The 27,530-nt window shown below is 40.4% G+C and overlaps 1 protein-coding gene across 1 annotated transcript in view; it reads right to left on the bottom strand.

The window, feature by feature from the left end:
- The window catches only part of GLB1 (galactosidase beta 1), a 1,256,403-nt gene that overhangs the window by 327,894 nt on the left and 900,979 nt on the right, over positions 1-27,530 (bottom strand). The window lies entirely within an intron of this gene.

The following is a 27,530-nucleotide window of genomic DNA, read 5'->3' on the forward strand; positions in this document are numbered from 1 at the left end:
TGCCCCAGGTATGCTAGGTTATTTTTATGTACAGTGAAATAATTTCTGTTACACTGAAAACTGCTGTGTTCCATGAAGTATGCTATATTTGTTGCAATATCTTGTTAATACATTTCACTGGTACTCTTCTCCCCATGTGTACATAGGCTCTACCCAGAAACACCAACCCAAACAACAAGGTACATAATAAATTAATAAATAAATAAATTAGTTGCACTGAGCTGGGTAATTACAACCCATATGTGAATTAGAAGGTTGTTTTGCAATAGACAAACCATATTAAATTACAAGTATAAACTACTAGTGCTGCAAAGAAAAACGTATGTTAACACTGATAGCCCGTCTGTACTTGAATTTTCAAGTACCTAAGGTACCACAAAGAAGAATACATTTTCTTTCACTCCAAGCAATAAACTAACTGCAGTGAGTGAAGTAATTGCAGCTCATAATTGCATTTAATAAGTCTGCTTTGCACTACAAAAACCATATTAAATTTTAAGTATATACTGAAAGTGCTGCAAAAGAAAACAGAACTTAATATTGTGATAGGTTTTTGGAATGAGTACAAACTGAGGCTAAGATATCCCAAAGTAGAATAAAATGATTTTTACTCCAAGCAACAGTGACAAATGTACAGTTAGAAGAGCAGCTGCATTTCTAGCAGTTTGCAAAAGTAAAATTAGGTCAGCTGATGGATGAGAATGGAAAATATTGCATTGCACTAGTGTTTTTGTGTAGCTGCCTGATTTTACAGTGGTAGTACAATCTGAAGGCTTCTACTGTAATGCTTTGTCAGTTTCTGGAGATTGTAAGATAGGACAGTACTCCATATACCCCCACTCTGCATCATAAAAATTGTAGTTGTGTGGGTTAAAGGGGAAAGACAACCTCCAGTACTAATACTTCTAACACTAAAAAAGAGCTAACACCACAGGAATGAGTTGCTCCTGACTACAGCCCCTAGCAAACTTCTGATTGTTAGAAGTAGCTGACTTGCCCCTCATTTTAAATATGTTGCGGTGTTGTTATTGGGGAATCTGTATTTCTGCACAGGATAACAGAAATATATTACACGAGAGTGGCATACACATATTTAAAGATTACAGCATTTTACTGCATGTTATCCGGTGGTTATGCAGGCTATCAGCGCCTGTTGCTGAACAAGGACTTACACAAATGTTTAACAAGGACTTACACAGAGTGTAATGCTGAACAAGAAATTACACAAAGTCTATTTTTATGTATAATTGCCAGGTGCTTGGTTCTTGACATGTACATTTTCTGAAACAAGCAAGGCAAACAAAATGGATACTGGCATATTCTTGCATTACATATTGCTACATTCCTCCTTCATAAAGTCTAAAATACTATTACCTATTTACAATACTTGGATCTTGCAAGAAATACTTGTAATTATAGTCTTTAAAACATGAAGGTGGTATTTTGACTCTCGTAGAGCTCTTCACTTCACCTCTAGTTAATAAACAAGAACTAGGAACTGAAATATTACAAACATTCTCCCTCAGTTAAGTCAGTGGCAACGTCTACGGGCATCTTTCCTGGATTCATGAACGCACAGAGCATAGCATCAGTCCTCCTTGGAAATAAAATCCCCATTTCCCTTATAAAATTCTATCAACAGGTCTTCACAATTCTCCCATTACTGAATTCAACAGTACAGGATTCAGGATCAAATCAATCATACCCCCATTATTTGACCATGATTCCATTTCTTTCTAGTGACAAAATTTCACACAGTTATTAGTTCACTCGTCTAAACACATGCAATTTCACTGCATTATCATGGTACTACTTTTGCATGACTTGATTTACATGAATTTTCTTTGTATTGCTGGTTATGTTTATCCATTAGACAAGGGATCATAAATCCATCTAGTTCTAGTACATCATATGTTAAAATATAGAAATATTACCATTATCATAAACTCCTCTGCTTTCATACCAGCTCTTAAGCAGTTTAACTATGATGCCTATATTCCATTGATTTGTATACTACTGTTGATAATTTCTGTGTTTTCCTTAACTACTTGTAGAGAAAATAACAACCTAAAAAGCATAAAAAAGTACTTTTCTTTGGTAGTGCAAGTCCTCTTGCACCCCCCCCCCCCAATCTCTTACTGGTATACACTAAATCTGAGATCACACTTACTAGAATAATGAGCAAAATACACTTTAATGTGCAAATTTTCTCTTCCATTCTTTTTCCACATCAGTGCACTCTCCTACCACAGGCACTACAGACAATCACAGGAAACAACAATCAGGCTTAAGACATCAAGCAAATAAAACCCTAGAGGAAGATGCACAAGGACTTAAAGGAAACCTTTCCATCGCATTGCGCTCTTCTCTAATTTTTTTATCTAAATCCTGGAACTAAGTCTGTGCAACAGTCAGGAGTGAGTCACCCCTCCATACATGTTCATAGGTTCATAGGTTCATACTAGGCTATCTGCCCAAGGGCATTTATAAGCCTAGCCCATAGTTATGTGGCTTTCGCCACCCCTTTAGTTTGAATAAAACTATGCCTATTATTTTTCTGTGCCTCTGTCAAGCAGTGACACTGAAGTAATCCCTGGGGTATATCTGCGATCTCCCATCCATTGGTCAAGATTCCTCTTGAACAAGGCCAGCGAGGTGCTCTGCCTCACATGTACCGGGATTTTGTTCCACAGCATAGGGAGTCTCTGGGTGATGAATTTGTCCCTCCAGCATGTTCTATTAATAACCGTGTCAAGGTTTAAGTCTCCCGCCCTTGTGGTTCTGAGGGATCTAGATTTTTTGAGGTGAAGCATATTCATCAAATCTGGGTTTGACATGGCCTTATATGTCAGGCACAGGTTACCTCTGAGCAAGCGGTATGAGACTGAATAGAGCTGGAGTTCTTTCAGTCGGGCAGCATAAGACATATTTTTGAGACCCTTTATCCTTTTGGTGAGGAACTTTTGGGGCCTTTCCAGCTGCTGCAGGTGTCGGGTCAGATACATTCCAAATGGGGCACTGTACTCAATCATAGGTCTAATGAGTGATGAGTACAGGGGGACGATGACCTCCCTTGATCTAGATGTGAATCCCTTCATGATCAGGTGGGCAATGTAGAAGGTTTTCCTAACTACTTTAGCAACATGAGTGTCAAACGAAAGGCTACTGTCAACCTGGGTCCCCAGATCCCTGATGACTTTTTCTGTGCTCAGTGGATTGCCACCTATATGGTAGCTAGGGGTTGTTTTTCCCGAAGGGTATGACTATGCATTTCTTGGCGTTTAACTTTAGGCCATGGCTCTGGCACCAGTTATCCATTTCTGTGAGGCCCTTCTGAAGGATATCTGTGTCAGATGTGTTTTCGACTATGGCGCCCAGTTTGCAGTCATCTGCAAACTTTGTCAGCCATAACCCTCCTGTGTTTGCTTGTACTTCAGAAAAGTAGATGCCGAACAAGAGTGGACCCAGGACTGAGCCCTGTGGGACACCACTTGTGACAGGCTTTGAGTCTGACATGGCTCCAGCAACTCTGACCCTGTGGGTTCTGTCACTTAGCCAGTTTGCAACCCATCTTGTGATGTATGGGTTTACATTCAAGCTGATGAGTTTTTCGATGATACCTGAGTGGGGTATTGTGTCGAAGGCCTTTGCCAGGTCGAGGTAGGCTGTATGGACTGCCTTTCCCTCATCAATGGCCTTGGTGACTGTCTCGAAAAAATCAACCAAGTTTAAAAGGCATGATCTGCCTTTGACAAAGCCAAACTGGGTTGGATCCAAAGTCTGCAAGTTCCCTATGTCTTTATTTATGAGTTCCATTATGATCCTCTCCATGGCTTTGCAGATAAGGCTTGTCAAGCTAATGGGACGGTAATTACCAGGGTCGGTGGAGGCACCGCCCTTGTGAAGTGGGACCACAGTCACCATGCGCCACTCCTTGGGTACGTATCCTGAGGTGAGGCTAAGATTAAACAGCTGTCCTAACTGCGGGTTTAATTCCTCATTGAGTTCATGGAGCACACAGCCGGGGACACCATCCGGTCCCATGGATGCTGCGTTTTTTGCCTTGGAGAGGGCAGTTCTCACCTGGGCGTTGGAGATGTTTGGGGGGCTACAATCCTCTGGTATAGATATCTCTCCTTTTGGGGGGGAGAAGTTTGCACGGAACCTGTCAGCCAGTATGTTGGCAATGTGTGTAGGTTCAGTAGTCTTCACATCATTTTGAACTAATTCTGAGCATATCTGGGAGTTTTCTCCTAGGTTTCTAACATAGCTAAAGAAGGCCTTATGATTCTCTTTTGAGTCCTTGGCGATTTTTCTCTCAAAATTTGCCTTGGATGATTTTATGAGAGCTCTTAGTTTTTTTACTTATAATGATCAAAGGTGTCTTACCTTTCAAGGATTTTGCTCTATCTTGTAGTAGCTTCCTCCTTTTGTTGTAGAGCTTGTTTATGGCTGGGGTCCACCAGACTGGACGCTTGCCTTTGGTACAAAGAGTCTTAGTTTTGTTTGGGATTGCCTGATCCATGCAGTCCTGTAGGTGCTGGTAGAAGGCATTTGTAAGTGATTCAGCGGTTTGAGTAATGTTTACCACTGGCTCAGGGGCCTTAAAGGAGACCACGCTAGTTTTTAGAAGTGTGAAGTCGGCCTTTGAGAAGTTTTTCACTGTGGTCTTTTTTATTTCAGGTGGGGCGGGATGAGGACCTCCAGCGAGATTAGTTTATGATCTGATCTCACCAGTGAGGGGTATACTTCCGGTGTTGAACATTGTGATCCCATGTTCGTGATGATGAGATCAAGTATGTTTTCTCCTCTTGTGGGGATGGTGACTAGTTGTTCCATGGCATTTGAGTTTATGAACTCCAGGATCCTTTGGGCTAGAGTGTTTGGGCTTGAGTAGTGTTCCCAGTCTATATTAGGGTAGTTGAAATCACCTAGTATGATGGTGTTTGGAGATACATTTATCCCCTCCAATGTTTTCAGGAAGGCCATGTGAGGTTCCTGAGTTTGAGAGGGTGGCCTGTAACATGCTACAAATTGCAGAGCAGTCTTGCCTATGGTTAATTGCACCTGGATGGTCTCCGATGCATTGTGCACTGCCACCAACCTTGAGGTGTGGGTGTCCTTTATGAATATGGACACCCCCCTTCCTTTCGGATTTTGGGGCCGGAACGCATGATATGAGGTGAAACCTGATAGTGCTGGGGTGCTCTCAGGAGCCTTGAACCAGGTTTCTGTCACAGCACAGACATCGATGTTCTCCATACTGAGAAGGGCCTCGAGTGCGTGCATCTTGAGATTGAGACTTCTGGCATTGAGCAGCATTACCCTTAGTTTTTTTCCTTTTTTGTGTTCTAGGGTGGTAGGTTTAGAATTTGAGCCTTGCCTAAAAAAGGCACTATGGGGTGGCAAGAGCCTTTGCCAATATCCGGAAGCCTAGGGGTGACAGGTGCAAGCCGTCCCTTGAGCAGCGTGGCTTGTCCAGCATGTCATCCCAGGCAGACAGACATTGGATCCCCTTTGAATGACACCAGAATTTAAGCCAATTATTAAAGCTGATCATCTTATCACTGTATTGTGGCATCATTCTAGGTGAAGGTAGGATACTGCTCAAGGTCAAGGTCATACCTGCCTGGGCTACATAATCAGAGAGCTCCTCAATGTCTCTTTTCATGTAGTCCAAGGAGGTACGTCTCAGGTCGTTGACACCAGCGTGGACAATGACTGAGTCGTACTTGTACCTGCTGTTGAGAGACCTGAGTGCTTGCGTTATGTGGCGGATTCTAGCGCCCGACAGGCAGCTTACTGTGACCTTCTCCTTACTCAGTCTGGTGAGCGGGACGTCAGTGTGTCTGACTATGGAGTCACCTATGACAACTATGTTTGGTGTTGTATTTGGCCTTAAGGGCAGTGACTGCTTTGCACACTGATTTTGTTGTTTATGTGTTGTTTGTGTGGTGTATTGAGTTTGCAGTTGCTTGGGTCTCTGCTTTGGAGGCCTCTGCTGTTTAGGTAAATTTTTACTCAGAGCCTCCGAGTATGTCTTAGTGTGTTTATGTGTTTGATTCAGTGGTGTGGTTGAGTTATGCGAGACTGGTATTGTGGTGTGTGTAGTTGCCTTCTCCTCCTGCCTGGTCTTGCCAGTCCTGAGTTGAGAGAGCTCAGCCTCCAGTCTGGCTAAATAGCTGCATCTCTCACAAGTGTTAGTGTTATGTGGGAGGAGGAGAGGGTTGTCCGTGTACATGAGGCAATTGTAACATTGTCTCAGAATTCCCAGATTCACCAACTGGGCAGGAGAGGACACCAGCATCTGACCCTTCGACATGCTAGAAAGAATTATGAGTTGGTATGAGACAGAAAAGTAGTGGGCTTTAGCAATATGAACATCAGAATATATCATACAACTGATGAAGAGCAATATTCTAAGCAATCGCAATGTGAAGTCACAGTCTTCCAATACCTACTAGTATAATATTGTCTAATACCTTCCTCTCTAATTCTGGTAATATATTGTTTTGTTAATATTTTAATTATTACTGTATGTGCATTAGTCTTACTGTCATTCAAACTATGTGTTCATTGTTATGTCTTGCACGGGGACCAAAATGACGTAATTCCGTTCAGCTTGCACTGCTGTGTATATCTGATTGACAATATAGTTTACTTTCCTGAGAAATGTATGCACGTTCAATTTCTTTATTACCTGTTGCAGCATAATCTTCTTTTCATCACTCAGCATGACTTCTAACCTGGTCACGTACCGCCTTACTGTAATTTTTCACATCAGTTTATTTGATGCGTTTCAAACTTCCCTGAGGAGCACAAGTCATCCAATGGACTGATAGGGTCTCCTTACCACTTAAAATTCCCCAGGATGTGCCCCAATTACCCATACTTCCCATGACTCTAACATTTGTGCTAACAAAACTTCTAATGTGACTCTACTAGGTACAACTAGTATGACAAAGATGATGTTATACTATTATTTATAACTTTTATTATCCAAATAATTTCCTCACAACTTTAAACCAGCTTCTTCTACACTGAAAAATGGCTTGTAGAGTCTATGCAGATAAAACTACTAGCATGCATTCTACTTTTAACACTAATGGCCTTTCTAACATCCCTCATTCCAGTACACTATCTGCAAGTATCGCCTTGAAGTGGTCATCTCCTTAAAGCTACTTGGTGCCACTGCAGATCAGGATCTGACATTTGACCACAGTGTCAAATCATTCATCCCCAAGACAAATCAGAAACTAGATCTCCTCTTTTGGGTCAAACATTTCATTACAGGTTATAAGGGAATTACAACAGTTAGTGCACATCTACTCCCCCTGCCTCTTACATATTTCTAACATTCTTAAAAACCTACATTCAGGTCAATCTTCTGAAATGGAGTAAGCATGAAAAAATGACAGTCATATTTGCCTCTGGTCAGTCTTCCAGAACCATCCAGAACCTATCAATGCATCTTCCACAGACGCATACTGGTTAGAGTGTAACCAATACCAAAACACACAATTCAGAACTGTACATACTGCTCTATACTAACAAACATGCCCTACTATTCAGCCCAACATCGATGCTATGAGCCCTCTTGTAAAATCACATCTGCAAGTTCAACTCTCTCACACACCTCATTGGTCCATAATCACTCCTGAAGGCTCTATTACCTCTTCCATTGTATCAAAATTATGGAATAGAAAATCAGTTAAACATGCTCTCAGGAAGGTTCTTTACTCATTGGAAAGAGTAATTTAAGCTGCTGCATCACTTAACTCTCTTATACCCTCCATTTCTGACTCTTGTTTTTTTCCATGCATTTCAAATGAGTAGCCAATGAGTGGCAACCTTTTTGGGGACATCTATGTGTCAGTTTTGTGTGTTCAGTTTGAGTGCATAACAAGTGATTGTATTTTACTTTTCTTTCATTCTGTTTCTGCTCAGCAGACAAATTGTTGCAGATGATATGTCCTCTCTCTCTCTTTTGAATCTTTTGCCTTTATTCTGGTATGTATTTGGCTCATACATATACTAAACTGATCCAATTTGGGCAGTGAAACTAATGAAATCCTCTATCAGTATGTTGTCAATGGAGTTTCTGTCCCAGTGATTCTGCAAAATTGGACACTTGATATAGAATTTCACAGTTCAACAAAGAAGCAAATAAATAAAATGGAAGAATGATGATGCTTTTAATTTTGCTCTTCCTTAAACATTTTTTACTTTGATATGATCAAAACTGAATAATATAATACTTCCTTAGAAATTCTTTGCATGATAGGATAACTTTTAACTTTCCATGAGCACAATGTTCAGTTTGTGGCTTTGAAGGAAAATGGTTACAGAGCTTCAACCCCATCTACTTCAAAACAGGATGTACTACAATCTGAAACAGGTTTTTACTTACATAACCTAATGTAAAGTCTTGTCCAATGTTTCTCTGGATATTTCCATGGGCACAATGGAGCATAAGCAATATTTCCATTGTACGTGATATGCAGTACAACTGACTACTAACTCCTGGATGTCCGCATTCACGCATTAGACAATCACATACAACTTCATGCCAAACAATTCATGGAAGATGCATCAGAAAGACACCACCAATTCAGCTGCATAAACATTTGACTTGTGCTGGCTTACAACTTGTTGTCCACACAACATGGCCACAGTGAATTCAGACCTGCTAAAAACTGAAAATATCTCATGTATTTCTGAACTCTGGACACCACTGGGTGTGGATTTCTTCACAATTAAATCTGTCGATCTGACAATGGTCCAGCTGATTTATCATCAGCTTTCCTTTTGAATGCAATGAATGCAGTATAAACTTTCAGCTCACTAACCAATGGGATGTGTAGATTGTATTGTGTTCTAATGCGAGTCTGCAGCTATAAAAAGAAGTTATGTTCTTACCATAATGTTACATGTGTGTTGTCCATCTCGTCCTTTATTCTTACTTGTGGGTTGGATCCGATGCGTCGGCACCGTCTTGGTCATTTCTCCAGTTTGAGCTCTTCAGCAAAGATTGTGGGCCTCATTCTTTACCCATAATGCATTCCCCTAGTTACCTTAGATCTTGTTCGCCCCCCAGCAGCACATAAAAATGGTTCACGTTAGCAATTTGCTGATGTATAGAAAAATGGAAATACCTACTGCTATAAAATTAGAACCAGACTGAAAAGAGTATATTCTATGAGGCTATACGGCTCTGCTGAATTCCTGTTTTTAACTAGCCTCTCAGGAGTTTAGGCAGGGGGAGGAGGAGGGGTTGTGAGAATAAAGGATGAGATGGACCACACACATGGAACATTATGGTAAGAACATACTTTCTCTATGGGATGTTGTCAATCTCACCTTTATTCTCACGTGTGGGACCACGTCCCAAGCAACTGAACTCTTGGGTGGCTCATGGGAGAATATTCCTCAAGAACCATAAAACCAGAGGAGGCTCTACTCCTAGAGGCCATATCCACTTTGTAATGAGTAATAAAGGTATGAAGTCTTGCCTAAGTAGCCGCTGCACAAATGTTATCCAATGGTAGTCTAGCATGAAAGGCAGCAGACGTGGCCAGAGATCTATTGGAATGAGCTTTAGCAACATTTGGGAGGGCTTTCTTTTTAGAATTGTAAATGTGGGATAGGCATGATGAAAGCCATCTGGATAATGTGACTATTGAAACTGGATGACCTTTCCTTGTATCAGAATACGAAATGAAAAGATGGTCTGATCTCCTGAATTCCGAAGTTCTGTCTAGAGAGAAATGTAATTATCTATGAACAGCTAGGAGATGCAAGGAATACTCTCCTTTGTTTTGAAAATTAGGAAGAAAAACTGGAAGGTCTATAGATTGGTTAATGGTATTGTCTGTCACAACGTTGAGTAGAAAGGATAGATTAGTGCATAATGACACCCTATATTTGTGAAAGACTAGGTAAAGAGGTTTAATGGACAAGGCTTGCAACTCGGATCCCTTCTAGCTGAAGTAATTGCTACAAAGAACAATGTTTTCCATGAAAGATATTTCATATCACATGTGGCTGAGGGCTCAAAAGGGGGAAGTATAAGGTTGAATAAGATGAAACTTAGATCCCAAGGGGGCACTGGATGTATGTATGGAGGCCTTAGCATAACCATGCCTTTCAAAAATGCTTTGCAAAGTCTATGTGACATGATAGGATGGTCACGTTCTCCAATATGAAAATTAGCGATTGTGGCTAGCTGAACTTTAATTGAGGCTGCCGCTGCTCCATCACTGAAGATCTCACACAAAAACTGCAGCATGGAATGAACTGCTGCTGTAAAAGGATCTATCTTTTTATAGTCTGCACATATAACAAACTTCTTCCATTTGCTTCTGTAACGTTTCCAAGTAGAAGGTTTATAGGATGATAAAATGATAGGCTTGACTGAGGGGATGGAAACCTGGCAATTAGGGGAACTGCAGCAGCCAAGCTGTCAATTTCAGGGTGTCTAGGTTGGGATGAACCATCCCCAATGGTGTGTCAGAAGGTCCAGAATCCAGAGCTTGTCCTGGAGATGAGGCTGAAGAAAGGGAAACCAGATTGGACGAGGCCAGTAAGGGGAAATTAGGATAATGGCCGTCTCCAACAAACCCACTTTCTGTAGGAGCTTTGGAATTAGAGGGATTGGAGGAAAGGCATACAGAAGTCCTGGGGGGCAATCATGAAGAAGTGCATCCCTTGGTGACTCCCCATTGGTAGTTGCTGCATTTTGGCATTGTTGGGTGATGCAAAAAGGCAAAAAGGTCCCAGTAAGGCTAGCCCCATTTGCGGAAGATCACTTCTGTTATTTTCTGATTGAGGGACCACTTGTGCTGCCACAGAATGGCTCTGCTCAGCTTGTCCGCAATGACACTGGATTTGCCCGGAATGTGCATTGCTATTACAAAAGCAGTTGGCGGCTATCGCCCAATGCCAGACTATGAGAGCTTCTCGATGAAGTGGGTACGATCTGGTTCCTCCTTGTCTGTTGATATACCAAACTACAGACATGTTGTCGGCCTGGACTGCAATTTTTCCTATAGGAAGAGAGCCCTGGAATGCTTGCAACCCTAGAAGCACTGCTCTCATCTCTAGGACATTTATATGCAAGTGAGCCTCATGATCTTGCCAGATGCCTTGAACAGTCTTCCTGAGAAAATGCCCCCTCCTGCCAAATCTGGGAAGCATCCATGGTCACAGTAGCCAGAGGTTGTGGAGGAATAAAGGGACAGCCTCAAAGTACTGACGGTGAGTGGATCCACCACTGGAGGTCTTTCTTGCAGGCACTGGTCATAGTGATCTTGTGAGACAGTGGAAGCTCCACGATTGACCACAGAGCAAGCAGCATCCACTGGAGAGCCCTCACATGGAGGTGAGCTAGAGGAATTAGTATGATGGAAGCAGACATTTTTCCTAGGACCTGGAGAACTAGTTTTGCAGTGACTTTGGACTTCATAAGAACCCTGACAAGATGACTGAGATCATCTACCCTGTCTTGTGAAAGTCTTTCTATCTGAGTGCTAGTGCTCATCTCTGCTTCTATGAATAGTAAGGTTTGCGATGGTTCTAGCACAAATTTCTCGTAATTTGCAATAATGCCCAGGGAGGAGCAGAGTTGAAGGACATAATCCCTTGATTGGAGTAAGTGATACCTGGTCGGGGTAGATATGAGCCAGTCGTCCAAGTATGGAAACAAGTGGATTCCTTAGCATCTCAGGTGAACCACTACCAGTGCCATACATTTGATGAACACTTTGGGGGCTGTAGTGAGACCAAAGGGCAGAGCTTGAAACTGTAAGCGACTGGATCCTAGTTGGAAGTGCAAGAACCTCCTGGACCGCCTGTCCATTAGAATATGGTAGTAGGCATCGTTAAGGTCTACACAGCACATCCAACTGTCTTTTTCCAGAAATTGTTGTATCGACTGCAGTGTTACCATCTGGAACTTGGCCTTTTTTATTGATTTGTTCAGATTGCTGAGATCCAAGATGGGCCTCTAGTCTCCTGTTCTTTTTGGAACTAAAAAGAATTTTGAGTAAGTTCCGGATCCTCTCTGTAATGCAGGGACTTTTTGGATGATTCTTTTTGTTAGCAACTTTTGAATTTGTATAGTTGCTTGTTCCTCTTGACTGGGTGGAACATCTGGAACCACTTTGTTTCTGGGGATAGGAAGGGAGAAGGGATTGATGTAGCCTCTGGATATTATGTCCTGCACCCATCTGTTGTTTACCTTTAGTCAGGTTTCTTGGTGCAGGGACAATTGCCCCCACAGTGCCTCTACAGATGAGCAATCGGGCACTCCTTCAGTATCACTGGAAAGGCCTCCCAAAGAAAGATTCTCTGGAGCCTTGGTTTTGCAGGCCCCCCTGCCGCGAGGGTGGCATCCTCCATTATTGTTCCCCCCCCTGCCTCTGGGGGAATTTTCGCCTCGTGTGTCTTGGTAAGTCCTCTGAGATTTTCTGAACCACATCTTCACTCTACCTTTGTGACCCTTGGGGAAACTGTGTAGTAGGAGTGGAAAAACGCACTCCAACTGCAGATAATGGCTTACCCTCTTGTTCACACTTGGTGAGTGCTTCCTTCACTTTTGATCCAAAAAGGGATGAGCCATCAAAAAAGGCGTTAATGAAGGAAGACTTGAAGTGCTCGCGAAATCTCAAAGATGCATGCAGGCCTGCCTCCTACGAGAAATACTTGAGCCTGCTGTCCTACTAGTTCCATCAGTCGCAGAAGAAATGTCTCATGGACGAGTTGACTACTGAATTCAAGCTAGCAAGCTCAGTATTGACTTTCTCTGCCACTACATCAGCTACAGCTCCTTGGAAGGAGTCTGATAATTCTTTAATCAGGTCCCTCTGCAGTCTGGTAAAGTGAGTGAGATAATTCAGTGACCACAAAGCAAAGGTCACTGATGCGAAGATGCACTTCCTATATCTATCCATGGTCCTAGAGTCCTTATTAGGAGGATGGAAAGAGGTACTCATCTCAGACAGTTCCTATTTAGTGGCTGCCACCACAACCATGGCATCAACCCCTACACTTTTTGTAAGAAAACACATTTTTTTGGGGGGCAGTGATGTATTTATTTGGCCTCCTATGAGTGGGGTCTATGGTGTCTGAAGTCTCCCAAGTCTTAAGCGAGATTAATTCCACAAGCTTATCAAAACGAGGAGTCACCCAAGAAGTTGATGGGCAAGACACAAAGGGCTTCAGGAAGACAGACTCCTCAGCAGAAGGGGTGGAGGACTGCCAATCACCTCTCTGTTTTAATAGTTGCACGATGTCTCTGAAATAGACATCATCAAGAGGTGATTGTGGGGACCCTTCTGCTCCCACTAAGGTCAGGGTCAGATGTGATAGACTCTTCCGGTTGAGTCCAGATGCTTCCTCTTGCATGTCTTATTCCGAGAGACCTCTTCAGTGGAATACTCTGGAGAGGTTTCAGAACAGGGGACAGTACCCTGAGGCATATCCTGAGGCCTAATGTCTCTGCGGACCTGTGGAGATGGCTCACAAGAAGACAAAGACACCTTGCCTGAAGAGGAAGGAAGAACCAAAAAAGATTCTGTCCCAGACTGTGAAGAAGTCAATGCCCTCCTCTTTACTCTGAAAGCAGACCCCCCCTCCTCGGAGGAAGTCCCCAGATCTGACAAACAAGTCATCGGAGCCAAAGGAATCTCCAGAGCAGAAGAGAGCAGCTGCAAAGCAGAGGTAGGAGTATAACTCACCCCTGCAGAGGCTCTCAGAGGCATGGTCGGATCCAAAGAGATCCGACAAGTCTCCATAGACATGACAGGGGAGTTTAGACTCCTAGAGATCTCCTGCTCCGAAGGCACAGAGACACTCAGGGCAGAAGTTGAGTTTGTGGGTCCTGGACCTGACACAGACACAACCTGGATAGCAGAATCTTCCAGCTCCAAAGCAGGACGGATCAGAGAAGGAACTGTCACAGAAGAGGGGGTTTGAGACTGCTCTGACTACTTTAAGCTCACATCCACGAGAAGTCTGGCCAAAGCAGGTGTCTTCAAAAGTCTCTGTACGATCCTATCCACGTCTTCAATCAGATAAACCCCTGGTAGACCTAGTAGACAGGGTAGGTGACCTTGACGTAGCTAAAAGCGGAGAAGGGAGCCTGGAAGAAATCTTCACAATGGAAGGAGATCAGCGCCTGTGTCCATGAGTAGTAGAAGTCATTGGTGCCAACGCAGCTTCCCACTCCGGAGTGTTGGAGCTGGTCCATCAATTTCAGAGCCTTCTGCTTCAGCTCCAATGAGGATCTCGGCTCCGATAAAGGTATTCTGGTTGGCTTTTTAGAAGGATCAGAGGATATAGCCTCAGAGAAAGACATTTTCAAAAGGCCTTTTAAAATCAGTTTATTTTTGCGTTCCATTAACATCCGCTGATTACAGCTGTGGCAAATGGAACACAATTCCTGCAAAGGAAGAGACCCCAAACAATACACACACACACACACACACACACACACACACACACACAGTGTGTGAATCGCCAAGGGGCATCTTCTTATTGCACTTTTCACACTTCTTGAAGCCTAAAGGCTTACTTTTTTGTTTTTTGGGACATAATGCCAAGAAAGAAAGAAAAATAGTCATAAAATAGCAGAAGCGCTCACAGAAGAGGTAAATCCTCTAAATTAAACGTACTTGAACCACACTCACATACATGCGCGCGTGCGCGCGTGCACACACACACACACACACACACACACACACACACACACACACACACACACACACACACACACACACACACACACACAGGAAACAAATGCTACAAGCAAAGAAGAAATAAAAATATGCTACAAGAAGAAAGTTCTATATTATAATTTTATATATTTATTAAAGGATTAAGTAGTATTTAGCATTAACAGGCATTCAACAGGGAAGGTAAGGAATGTCCTCTAACTAAAACGCACATTCCTAAGCGCCCTCTAACTTAAACGGATGTGTAAAGGGGGAAAGCTGGGTAAAGAAGTTAGGTTAATAAGATATTTAAAGAATTTAAACCATAAAGTTAAATGATGGTAGAAAAATATAGAAGTGAAAAATTGTACTTAGGCCAGAGCTATAGCTGATGAAACCTCTTCGCTGAGCAGCAAACAAGATCTGAGTTAACTAGGGGAATGCATTATGGGTAAAGAATGAGGCTCATGAACTTTGCTGGAGAATTAGCCGAGAAGGGTTCCGACCCACACGTGAGAATAAAGGCGAGACTGACATAATCACATCTACAGTTAAGATTTGTTTCTTACTCTAAAAATCATTGCAAGCCTCTCCTTTTCAATCTATGGACAGTTCTTTTTGTCTCTATGTGTCAAGCACTGCACACAAGCCAATAGGTTTATCCAATCTAACTGATGTTTTATGTAAAGCACTGCACACAATTTTATGTAAAGCACTGCACAAAGAAAATATGGATACATCACAAGACATTACTATTAAGTTTTCTATTTTCTAATTTCATTTAATGATCGGTCAGGAAAGTTCTTCTAGTCAAAGCGTGTTTATAATGAGGGCTCGAGAACAGAGCCAGATCATGGGCCTTAGGCAGGGCTATGGATCACCCCCTCACCCCTAATACGCAACCGTCCTTCAGCCATTCCAGTGTCCCATTACTTGGCTATTTTCTCCAGTTACCATAAACACTGTTCAAACCTCTCAACGTGCATATTGTTTTCTGCTTTACTTCTTCAATAATTACAGACATTTGGATTTAATTTAAAACTTTTATTTCAAATTTTATAGCACAAACACTGATACACATTTGCTAAACAAAGCAATACAGTCTTACTCTGAAAACAGACTTGGCATTAAAACTTCTCTGCCCTTGAAACTCACATTCATTGAAACATCACTGGAACCCATATTCAAAGAAAATGCATCTGGCCAGTGGCGGACTAAATTTACCCTTAGGCTGTTTTCAAACCAAATGCCTTTACACACATTTTTAGTGCCATGCATACATGTATGTGTTCTTTGATTCACCTTCCCGATTGTATTAAATTACATTCCTTGTATAATAAAACACCACTTGTTAGACCGTGTTTTAAATTTGTAGTTTTGAACACTTTTTCAGTAAGTTTGTTTGTGTCTTTCGGCTTTTCCCGGTTAGGGGTCTCCACAGCGGAACTCCAGTCCACTAATGATTGGTAGTTGATTTTTACGTGCCGAGTTACCAGCCCTGATGCACAACCTTCAACGAAGGTATGCCCATTCACGCATGTCTCCACGCAGAAGATGCTCTAGCTGTGAATCGAACCGGACAGCGTCTTACTGTGAGGCGACAACGCTACCGCAGCACAGTAAGTAATGAAACAAAAGATATGAACCAATAATGACAAAACTGCCCATTACAGAAAATGTCAACCATAAAATTCCACTCAAACTTCTGTCATTACAAACCACCAATATCAGTCAATCTGGACAATCTCTAAGTAAGAAGTAAAAGTCATCTGAATAAATCCACATGAAATATTTTAATGACCGGAACTAATGAAGAGATTGCTGTTAGAAAACAGCTTTATATTTCAGTGTTTCATACACAAATTCACTGCCTGCTGCCCTTGAAAAATAATCTGCCTATGATACATCAAAAAATGGTAAGCTGGTAATATTGCAATAGGGAATGAATGGCAAACTGACAACAGGTTCAGAGTTGTTGGGTATCTCATTCAAAAGGGGACATCTTCAGGACTGCAGCCCGCCCCACCTTAAAGTACAACACAGTATCAGCAATCCAGTTACATGCTGTGAGAGTAGACCCTACAAGCCTTCTGCATCAAAAGCAAGTATACTACCTGTTGTGCTACTAACAACGCTTTTAAATTCTATAGCACAATAGTGCTAGCATTTGCTAAACAAAACAGATGCACATTGTAAACAGACCTAGCGGGAGCAGCAGTAGATTTATCTTTCTTTGAAGCTCATTTTCTTGAAAAATACACCTGAAACTCAATTCATTGAAAATGAACTTGAAACTAAATTCTTTGAAAATTAACTTGAAACTAAATTCCTTGAAACTTAATTTTTTTTAACAGCTTGGTAGTTGGGGTAGAGGATTTGGATTCTTCTTTCATGCAACAAAGGTACAGAGTTTGAGCCTGAGCAAATTAACTAACCATTTGCTATCCCTTACTGGGACATGTTACACACACACACACACACACACACACACACACACACACACACATATAAATCCCTACGTCACAAGATGGGATGCCAACTGGCTCACTGACAGAACCCACACTGTAAAAGTTGCAGACTCCAAATCTGACCTCAAAGCAGTGACAAGTGGAGTACCACAGGGTTCCATCCTGGGACCTCTCCTGTCTGATATCTACTTCTCTGAAGTACAGGCTAACACAGAAGGCCTCTGGCTAACGAAGTTCGCAGATGACTGCAAACTACGAGCCATAGTCAAGTCCCCAAATGATGTGGACATCCTACAGAAGGGCCTCGCTGAGACAGATGCCTGGTGTCAGAGCCATGGCCTCAAGCTCAATGCCAAAAAGTGCAGCGTCATCCCCTATGGTAAAAACTCTCTACCCATGAACTACCACACAGGCAGCAATCTAACACAGAATGTGTGATAAGAGATCTTGGGACCCAGGTGGGCAGTAGCCTCTCCTTTGATAGTCACATCACCACGGTAGTCAGGAAGTCCTTCTACGTGGCACACCTCATCATAAAAGGGTTCTCATAAAGGAAAAAAAAGAGGTCATTGTTCCCCTCTACTCGACACTCATTAGACCCATTATAGAGTACAACACCCTTTTTGGAATGTACCTCACAAGACATCTGCAGCAGCTGGAAAGGCCACAGAAGTACCTCACAAAGAGGATTACTGGCCTCAAACAAATGCCCTAAACTGACCATCTCAAAAAACTCCAGCTTTACTCCGTAGCATATCGTCTACTTCGAGGTGATCTCTGCCTAACATATAAAGCTATGTCAAACCCAGATAAAACACAAATGGACAACGGGAAGAAAGAACTGATAAATGAAAAAAGTATTCCCGTAACAGACTCAATGAAGGCTGTCCCAAAAACGTCACCAAAGTGCCAGTTCAACAAATCAGACTCTTCAGTCCAAAGATATATTTCCACAAGATTTAATGAACGAAAAACATAGAGCATAGGTTAAGCGCTTTCATTTCCAAAAAACGGAAACTTCTTCATTTATGAATTTATGAATTCATGTACTTTTATGTATTTTGAATTATGTATTTTGAATTTTGCATACAAGTACAACACAGGGAGTATTGTGTAAAGTACTGGAAGAGTTTAAAATGTGAATAATACTTTTACAAGAATAACTACATTGCTTTGCTTTTAAAATACTCTTGTATTAACATTTTATATTAATTGGATATGATAAATCAATTAACTAATTTAATTGACGATATATTTATATATGTGTGTTACAGGATGTTGCATTGTTCTGAAGAAGTTTCCGTTTTTTGGAAATGAAAGCGCTTAACCTATGCTCTATGTTTTTCGTTCATTAAATCTTGTGGAAATATATCTTTGGACTGAAGAGTCTGATTTGTTGAACTGGCACTTTGGTGACGTTTTTGGGACAGCCTTCATTGAGTCTGTTACGGGAATACTTTTTTCATATGTCAAACCCAGAGCTGTTGGACATGCTACACCTAATGAAATCCCAATCCCTCCGAGCTACACACTCTAGGGACCTAAACCTTGTCAGCAAAATAAACAGGACATGCTGGAGGGATAGATTCTTGTCCCAGAGACTTCCCATACTCTGGAACAGGCTACCCATCTATGTCAAGCAAAGTTCTTCGTTAACACTCTTCAAGAAAAATCTTGATGAGTGGATGGAAAATAGGAAATACACCCCAGGGATCACTTCTGTGTCTCTGTTCGACAGTAGCACAGGAAAATAACTTTATTGGGTGGCATAAGCCAGGGAATCTTGTTGGCTAGGCTTACGTAGGCCCTTGGGCCGATAGCCTAGTACCTACCTATATATATATATATATATATATATATATATATATATACATATATATATATATATATATATATATATATATATATACACACACACACACACACACACACACACACACCTCTCCCTTACTTGTCCATGCATGCTGTACAAGGCTTAAGGTCAGTACATGGAGCAAATCTACATTCAGCAGCACAGGAACATCTTCTTGTACTTAAATTCTGCAGATGTGGAACATGGAAAGGAAGAAGGAAGCAACAGGTGGTCCGTGCGATGATAACACATACACGCACACAGATTCAACAGTTGTGTGTGACTGGATACGTATTTTTTTTTTTATTAAAAAAAGTAAATGTGACAGTATCCTGGCAGGCAGGACCTCTCTCAACAAGTGGGGCCTAGGCAACTGCCTTGGTCACCTAGTGCTGGATCCGGCTCTGCTTGAGAAGACAACTTCCAAGAACAATAGTACTGCTGAATAATATAGTTTGAATGAACAAATCGAAATTACCAATAACAAAGCAATAATGTATTTAAATATACTCAATATTATGAGCTGGTCGCCAATCATACCAGCTTTGCTATGTGTTTGAGAAACAGACTGAAAAACTTTACCTCAACAAGGAAGCTCAACAAATTCATTTCTTGTAACCTATTCTGAAAACAACACAACAACCTGAAGTTAAGATCAGAAACCTGGCCATAATTCTATGTAATGCATAGGGAGTTTTAAGTACACTGATCAATATGAATTAACAGCTTTAAAAATTGTAACACACTTCATTCTGCTACATAACTGTCAGCCAAGCCCAACCCTGAAGAACAGAAGGATATGGCCCTTAATATGCCCCACATGACTCTGGTTCAACTAAGGGCAAAATCACTGAAGTGGACCAGATGCACAAAAGACGGGAGTAGGTGGCAGATGCCACCTTGCACATCCTGGGCAGGGAGGCTGCCTAATTACTACAATATCACCATTAACAGCCAAAAGAGCTCCCTGCTGCAAGTAATATACCATTTGTTGGGGGGGGGGGTTGCTCATAAGCGGAAATGTGCATGAACCTTCTGCAGGCAGCAACTGTGGAGCTCACAAGGCTTCTGGGCAGTGGGAGGGAACACAATCATTGGCAAAAGCATGACACTATACCACCATCCTCAGTTTCTTCACTGACGCTGGACATGGGGTCAGGTTGAGTCTTGGAGAGGCTAAGGTAGGTCCAGTAAACCTGGTGAATGATGGTTGGAGATGGTGGCAGATGATGGTCAACAGTGGGGAGAGGGAGCCAAAAAAATATACAAATGGCAACCAAAAACAAAGTACATCTGTAATCAATCAATTTATTCTGTTTTTGCAAAAAGTGGATGAAGAGAGAGAAAATCCCTTGGAAATTTTGGAACAGGAGGGCTGAAATATCTTAAGAGTCTCCATGGATCAGATTTCCCCTTTTACCACACTCATTGACCACCTCTGTAGCAGAGGGGACAAACACTAACTCTCCATCCAATGGAGAATTCAAAATCTCATGTTTATCATCATCTAGGAGGTTCTGAGAATGTAGCCATGTAAATCTCCTCAAACAGTACCAGTGACTGTAGTCCTGGAACAAGTGTCAAGAGAGACATACACACAGTAATGTAGCTAGAGCAAGGCAAGACAGGCAACTGCCCAGGGTACAAAGTACTGAGGCGGGGGCACAATGAGCTGATCAGGATCACACTTTATTTAACGCAATACTGGTTTTTAAAAGCAGGTAATGCATTTGCTATCAAAACTCAATCCTGAGCACTGTAGCGCTCTGTGTGTGGTCTAAACTGCAGCAACTGCTTGCTCCAGATTAAAAGTAGAAAAAAAAATCTTTATTTTTTTTGTTTTAACTAAAACATGAGCACTGTAATGTTCTGTGCAGGCAGGGTAGAAACTTTACCAACTGTTTGCTACATTTGTAGCAAGCAGCTTGCTACAGTTTAGAAGAATTTTTTTAAATAAAAAATGGAGAAGGAAGTGGAGAAGGAGGGTCGAGACAGGATATGGAAATGGGACCTGAATGGCTGGGGTGTGTGGATCAAACAATAATAGGCTGTTCACTTGAGTAGTGAGTAAAAGAAACTAAATTACTTAAAGCAGATTTTTCCTCACTAGAAGTGCAGATAAAACATTCCTCATACTTTCACAATTTGTCAGAACAAACTGGCAACATATAGCCTGACAATTCAAAATTATGAAAATCAAAGTTGCAAAAGTATACACTTTTTTCTCATATCTATCAATAATTTTCCCAGCCTTATCAGAAAGAATAGGACTGGAATCAACCAAGTGGAGCAGTGGAATCATATAAAACTATAGCTGCTGGATCAGGTTTGGGTGTATAAAAATTTATAAGACTGAAGAACTTTATCCATTCTATCTCCCTTTTTAGGGCAGCTGGCTGACCATCAGGAAAATTGCGGGCAGTAACACACACATCCCGTAAAGTAAACAGAACACGAGGAATGGGTGTAGGTTCTGGAAAATCCTTCTGTAACAATTCACAGTATTTTCTGAGGGACTGATAAACCTCAGTGTTTTCCCATAGAAAACACTGGCACATTCTAGCAATATCTTAAAGAAAGAGAAACCTCTCTACAGGGAGTATCAGAAACTGAACTTTCCTTAGAGTCTGAATCAAAAATCTGAGGAAAAAACACTGCATCTGTCACTGCATTTTCTATTCAGATTAAGAATCTTCAATGTCTTCAGGAAAATTACCAGAAATTACTTTACAAAAAGGATCAATAGCATGAATTAAACCCTGAGTCATACCAAGTAAACTACTGTTATCCAAAGAAAATTGAGGAGGAGTACATAAATGTTTGGTTTTCTTTCTTTTTGACAGGAAGAATGGCGCCAACCACATTATTAATGGCAGCAGCAGCTTCTCCAGGGATTGGCACAGCATTCTGACACAACAGGGAAACCTTCCCTGTTCCTTCTCCCAGGTCCAACAAGAGTGGCTCTCCCTTGCCCACTAAGTGGACCCCCACAGCAGCGCAGGACGTGGCTAACCCCTGGTACATAGTGGCTGTATCTAATACACCAGAAGGATCTTGGGTAAAAGAGGAGTTGTCTGATATATATATATATAACAAATGGCCACAGCAGAATAGCGGAGACAATTTTGTCACCTGCTATGGTGGCAAATGCTGTTTGCTTAATTTATTTTTTCATGCCTGGAAGAAGGACTGACCATAGGATTGGTAGTGTGTTCCATGGCCAAGCCAAAAGTGGTGCCTCTGTCCTTGGAAAGACAAACAGCAATTGCCATTAAACATTAAGAGTCCACAACATTTACATTTTTGACAGAAGAATACTGTAAAAAGCACTTTAAAACACCATGCCGGCCCCATAAAAGTAAAATAAACACAATTTTTCCATAGGAAAAAAAATGAGTGGTCTGTACACTACAGTCTTGATACAGTCCATTAAAACATTAAAATAACCTTCCTGAAGATGAAAGTAATAAAACATCAACAAAATTAAATAGTGGAAGTTGTTTCCGCCCAAAGGGAAAGTATCTCCCCAGAAAAGGAATGTGCATGCTGAGTGTCGATTCCAGAAAACCTCAGATGAGCATATTCTTCTGTGTCAGAAAAGCTTTGAAGGGCTTAGCACCCAAACTTTTTTTAGTCAACTTAGCTCAAGCTGCCAGACAGCTTAGGTATATGCAAGGTCCCCTGAAGCTTTGAAAACTGTCTGGCTGTTATATCCTTGGCAGGATATAATGCATACAGCTAAGGCTACTGCAGCAGTGATCAATATTTATTTATTTACATTTGATAACCAGGTAGTGTCTGGCTGGGCGAGAAGCCCTTTTTCAGCAGAGACCCAGGAGAAAAGATCCCAAGAGATGTTACAATAGTTAAACAGCATACATAAAGTACTTTACAAAGAAATTAAAATAAGGACCACAATACAATAGTCTTGATAGCAATACAAAAGTATAAGCAAAGTTGAAAACAGTAAAAGTTCAAAAGTGTGGAACATAACTCATATTTTAAAATAAGCAGAGACAGTAAAAGACGCACAATGCAATACTCACAGTCATAGTACTTTAAAATATATATATATATTTTTTTGTTTCAAGGCAGAAAGAGCAGGGTGACTGAAAGTAGGTTAAGAGTGGGAGAATAACCTTAGAGTAGAGATGGAAGGGCAGAGCGGGAAATTACGTTGCCAAAGGAGGTGCAGGAGCATAGCCAGTGATTTGAGAAATATTCTGTTAGTAGCTGTTTTGAATTTTTGATTGTCAGAGGTGGATAGAAGGTGCTATAGGAGAGAGTTCCAGATTTTGGCTATATTATGAGTATATAATTAGTCACCATAAGAGTTGTGGGCTTTGGTAACCTTGAGCAGTGTTTTATTTGCTGACCTAAGTGAGGTAAGGTTCGAATAAGGCTGAACAAGGCCAGATAGGGCAGGACAGTAGTCAGGCTTATGGATGACAGAGTGGGCTACTATTAACTGGTTGAGGGTGAGTAAATTAGGGAGTTCGATCCAGCTGAGTTGACGTAGGGCAGTACAGTGATGAGCTCTATGAGGGAGGATATGATAAACATCTCCTTATTGCTATTGTATTTCTTACTGTGATGTTATTACATGGATTACATGTGTGGATGTTATAGAACTGTTACTCTGTAGTTCATGAAAGAGACACAGTATATTTGATTTTAATGCAAACAGGAAATTGTTGTAATTAGATCACATATAATATAGAGACTGATGTGAAGCAGACTGTGCTACTACACAAAATAACAGCAGCTTCACTAGGTTTAATTAGGGCGATGGAACCTTGTTATGCGATTTTATAAATCTGAATTGTCTTGCTGATTAGTTAGTTTAAACTGAATGACAAACATTAATCCATTCTTATCAAAAGAAGTTTGACTAACAGACAACCTATGTAAAAGCAAACTCAGAGCCATTGTAACATGTATTATTTTAATATCAAATTAATATGCTTCCAAGAAACCAAGGCAAATAAGATAAAAGATAATCCACAGACAGGAAGAACCGAACCAAAAAGCACAAAGTGCAGCTTTATTGAACAACAAACAGGTCAATAAATCAAGCGCTTTCGCCAGGCAAATACCTGGCTTTCTCAAGATAAAAAGTAGTGTGACTGAAAAGTTTAAATACTTAAGCATCTGATCACATGGTACTTAATTAGTTCAACAAACATCCACTTAAGAAGGCAGTTAATTAGTAACTGAACTCAGTGAGTGAAAAGTATGCATATGAAAATGCAGAATAAAAGTTCAAATAGTGAAGACACTAAAAAATCATTTAAAAATCATTTAAAAATGATGTACAAATGTGTGCATAAAAAATCATAAATATGTAAGATAAAAGACATTTACTAATTGTAACAAGAAAATCATAGCCTAGCCCTTCTCAGCTTTAGTACACTGGATATATTAATGGCCTCATTGAGACCAGGAGATTTTTGCAGCATTAAGTCTAAGCTGCCATAAAAGTTCTTTATATTCAAGGCGGGCTTCCCAGTCACCTCCTCTGGCATCCTGGGTCACCTGTTCAAGAACCATAAACTTAAGTTTCATGTTAGGGCAAGAAGCAAGATGTTTAAAAAAGCATTAGTGTCCTTCTTTTTTGTAATGTCATATTGATGTTCATAAATTCTTTTTCTAAGGGGTCTCTCAGTCTTCCCTATGTAGAACCTGCAACATTCTGTGCATAATCCTAAATACACCACCCCTTTTGCTCCGCAGTTGTAATATCGGTCAGCGTCAAATCTAAATTTTCTAGATGGAAGATAAAAAGAACTATCATTCATGATAAAGGAACACTGCTTGCATGCCCCACATTTATAGGTAACAAGTTTAGGGGAACAATGCCTTGAATCTGATAGATGCTTTCTTTCAAATAACCCTTTTAGGTTAATATCCCTTCTAGTCACAAATTTGGGACGTTCCTGGATTATCCCTTTAAAGTCATTGTGTAGCGTCAAAAGTGGCCAGTGTTTAAGCACTGTGTGTTCCACCAGTTGGGAATCCTGTGAAAATGTGTGAATAAACCTATTATGCAAGTTAAAGTATTCCAAATTCTCAAACTGCTCAACTTGCTGAAAGCCACTACCTAACAGCGGAAAATACTTGGTTTGTCTATTATCTGTCACTTCTTGGGCCATGTTGTTAACCAAGGAGGCAGGGTAACCTCTTTCTAAAAAAGTTTTTAAAAACTCAACTTCTTCAAGAAAATATTCATCAGTGCTAGACATCTTAGATGCACGAATGAATTGCCCCTTAACCAAGCCCTTCTTCTGGTGAAATGGGTGACCACTGTCAAAATGAAGGTATGAATTAGAAAAGGTGGCTTTCCTAAATACCTTGGATTTAAAGGTGTGATTACAGTAGTCCTTCTGTATTGATATATCCAGGTAGTTCAGTACGTCCTTACTAACATTATAAGTGAAAGATAGAAAGTGTGTGATAGAATTAATATAATTCATGAACTCAAGAAAGTTGCTCAGGGTTCCTTTTCATCAAGGTATCGCTTATAATGGACTATGTATTTTACCCAATGTGTGGAAAATATAAAATTGTTTTCCCAGTAATGCAAAACTATGTTGGCGTATAATGAGGCACATGCAGCGCCCATCGCAACCCCCTTTTTCTGTTTAAACAGTTCTCCATTGAAAAAAAGAAAATTATTATCGAGAACAATTTCCATAAACTCAACAATTAAGCTGATTGTGTTGGAACTATGGCCGGATTCAGAGGCCAAAACTTCATTGAACCACTCTAAACCAATAGAGTGTGGGATGCTGGGGAACAATTCGACAATATCAATGGTTGTCATAAGTAAATCAGGATGAAATAACCTAATTTCTAAACCCTTGAGAAAATCCCAAGAATCCTTGCATACATGCTGTAGCGTAAAAGAGAATTTCTTTGTAATGTGGTCAATAAACTTGCTCAACGGTTCAGTGATACCTCCAGCCCCCGAGACAATAGGTCTAAATCTCATGGGGTCTAAACCTTTATGGGTTTTGGGTATTCCAAAAATTACTGGGGTCCTAGGTTTATCGAAGTGTAAATAGTTATATAACCTTTCGTTAATAACTCCCTGTAATAGGTGGTCCGATAACAAAAAATTGATCTTGGAATAGGCTAAATTTAACTCGTTCCTAGAAATCAATTCATACTGCTCAGGATCCTGCAACAAGTTGTGGAGGTAGGTGTCATATGCAAAATTATACATCAAAAATCAATGATTTTTAAATGATTTTTTTAGTGTTTTCAATATTTGAACTTTTATTCTGCATTTTCATATGCATACTTTTCACTCACCGAGTTCGGTTACTAATTAACTGCCTTCTTAAGTGGATGTTTGTTGAACTAATTAAGTACCATGTGATTAGATGCATAAGTATTTAAACTTTTCAGTCACACTACTTTTTATCTTGAGAAAGCCAGGTATTTGCCTGGCGAAAGCGCTTGATTTATTGACCTGTTTGTTGTTCAATAAAGCTGCACTTTGTGCTTTTTGGTTCGGTTCTTCCTGTCTGTGGATTATCTTTTATCTTATCAAATTAATATGCTTAATACAGGGTTATGTTAAATGTTTTTTTCTTGGATTTAAAATCAAATTTTATGAAAAATGTCTTATATGAATAGAATACAAGACATAGCAAGCTTCTTTCTATTAGCCAAAATATTTAGATAATTGGGTTGAGAAATGATTCTTGGAAGAGGTGTTAGAGAGAGTACACTTGAATGGCTAAGTCTATTCAAAGCTGAGGTTTGTTTTCCCCATAGGTGGGTTAGTTTGCTTTTTGTCTCAATCTTTAAGGTTTTATTGTTAAATTATTTTATTGGGTGTCTATGAGTTGTAACTACTTTGCTACATTAAATGAAAATAAGTCATTCTCTTTAGTTAAATCTGTGTGCTTATTAGTTAAAATATCTACACATGACTTGCAGTATGAGTGGTAATTAACTATGAAATGTATTTCCATTAATGTAAATGGTCTGAATAATAATTGTAAAAGGGGAAGTCTCTTAAAATAGTTGAAGATGTTTAATGAACAGATTATTGTTTTGAAAGAAACATTATACAAGAAGATATAAATAAAATTAAGAAATAACTCTACAAGTTTTGTAAGTTCGCACTGTAAACAAAAGAAGAGAAGAGTAGCAGTCTTATGGAAAAACTCAATCCTAATGCCAAAAAATGTATATACATATGACAAAACAGGGATGTTCATTTTAATAACAATATCCATAGATGGGAAGATTTAAACTCTAGTAAACATTTATTGGATACCTGGATTAAGTGTCAAAGTAGCCAAGCAGCATTTAGATGACATTGTACACCATGTTAAAGGGGATATAATCATAGGAAGAGACTTAAATTGCATAATGAATGATGAAGACAACGATGCTAGAAACACACAAAAGAAAACCACAATTTCCAAGATGCTATCTGATTTTACTGAAACCTTTAATATCATACACATTAATGAATATGCTGAT

The sequence above is a fragment of the Protopterus annectens genome, chromosome 3.part0 (genome assembly GCF_019279795.1).
Source record: "Protopterus annectens isolate FY-2018-M chromosome 3.part0, PAN1.0, whole genome shotgun sequence".
NCBI lineage: Eukaryota > Metazoa > Chordata > Ceratodontiformes > Protopteridae > Protopterus > Protopterus annectens.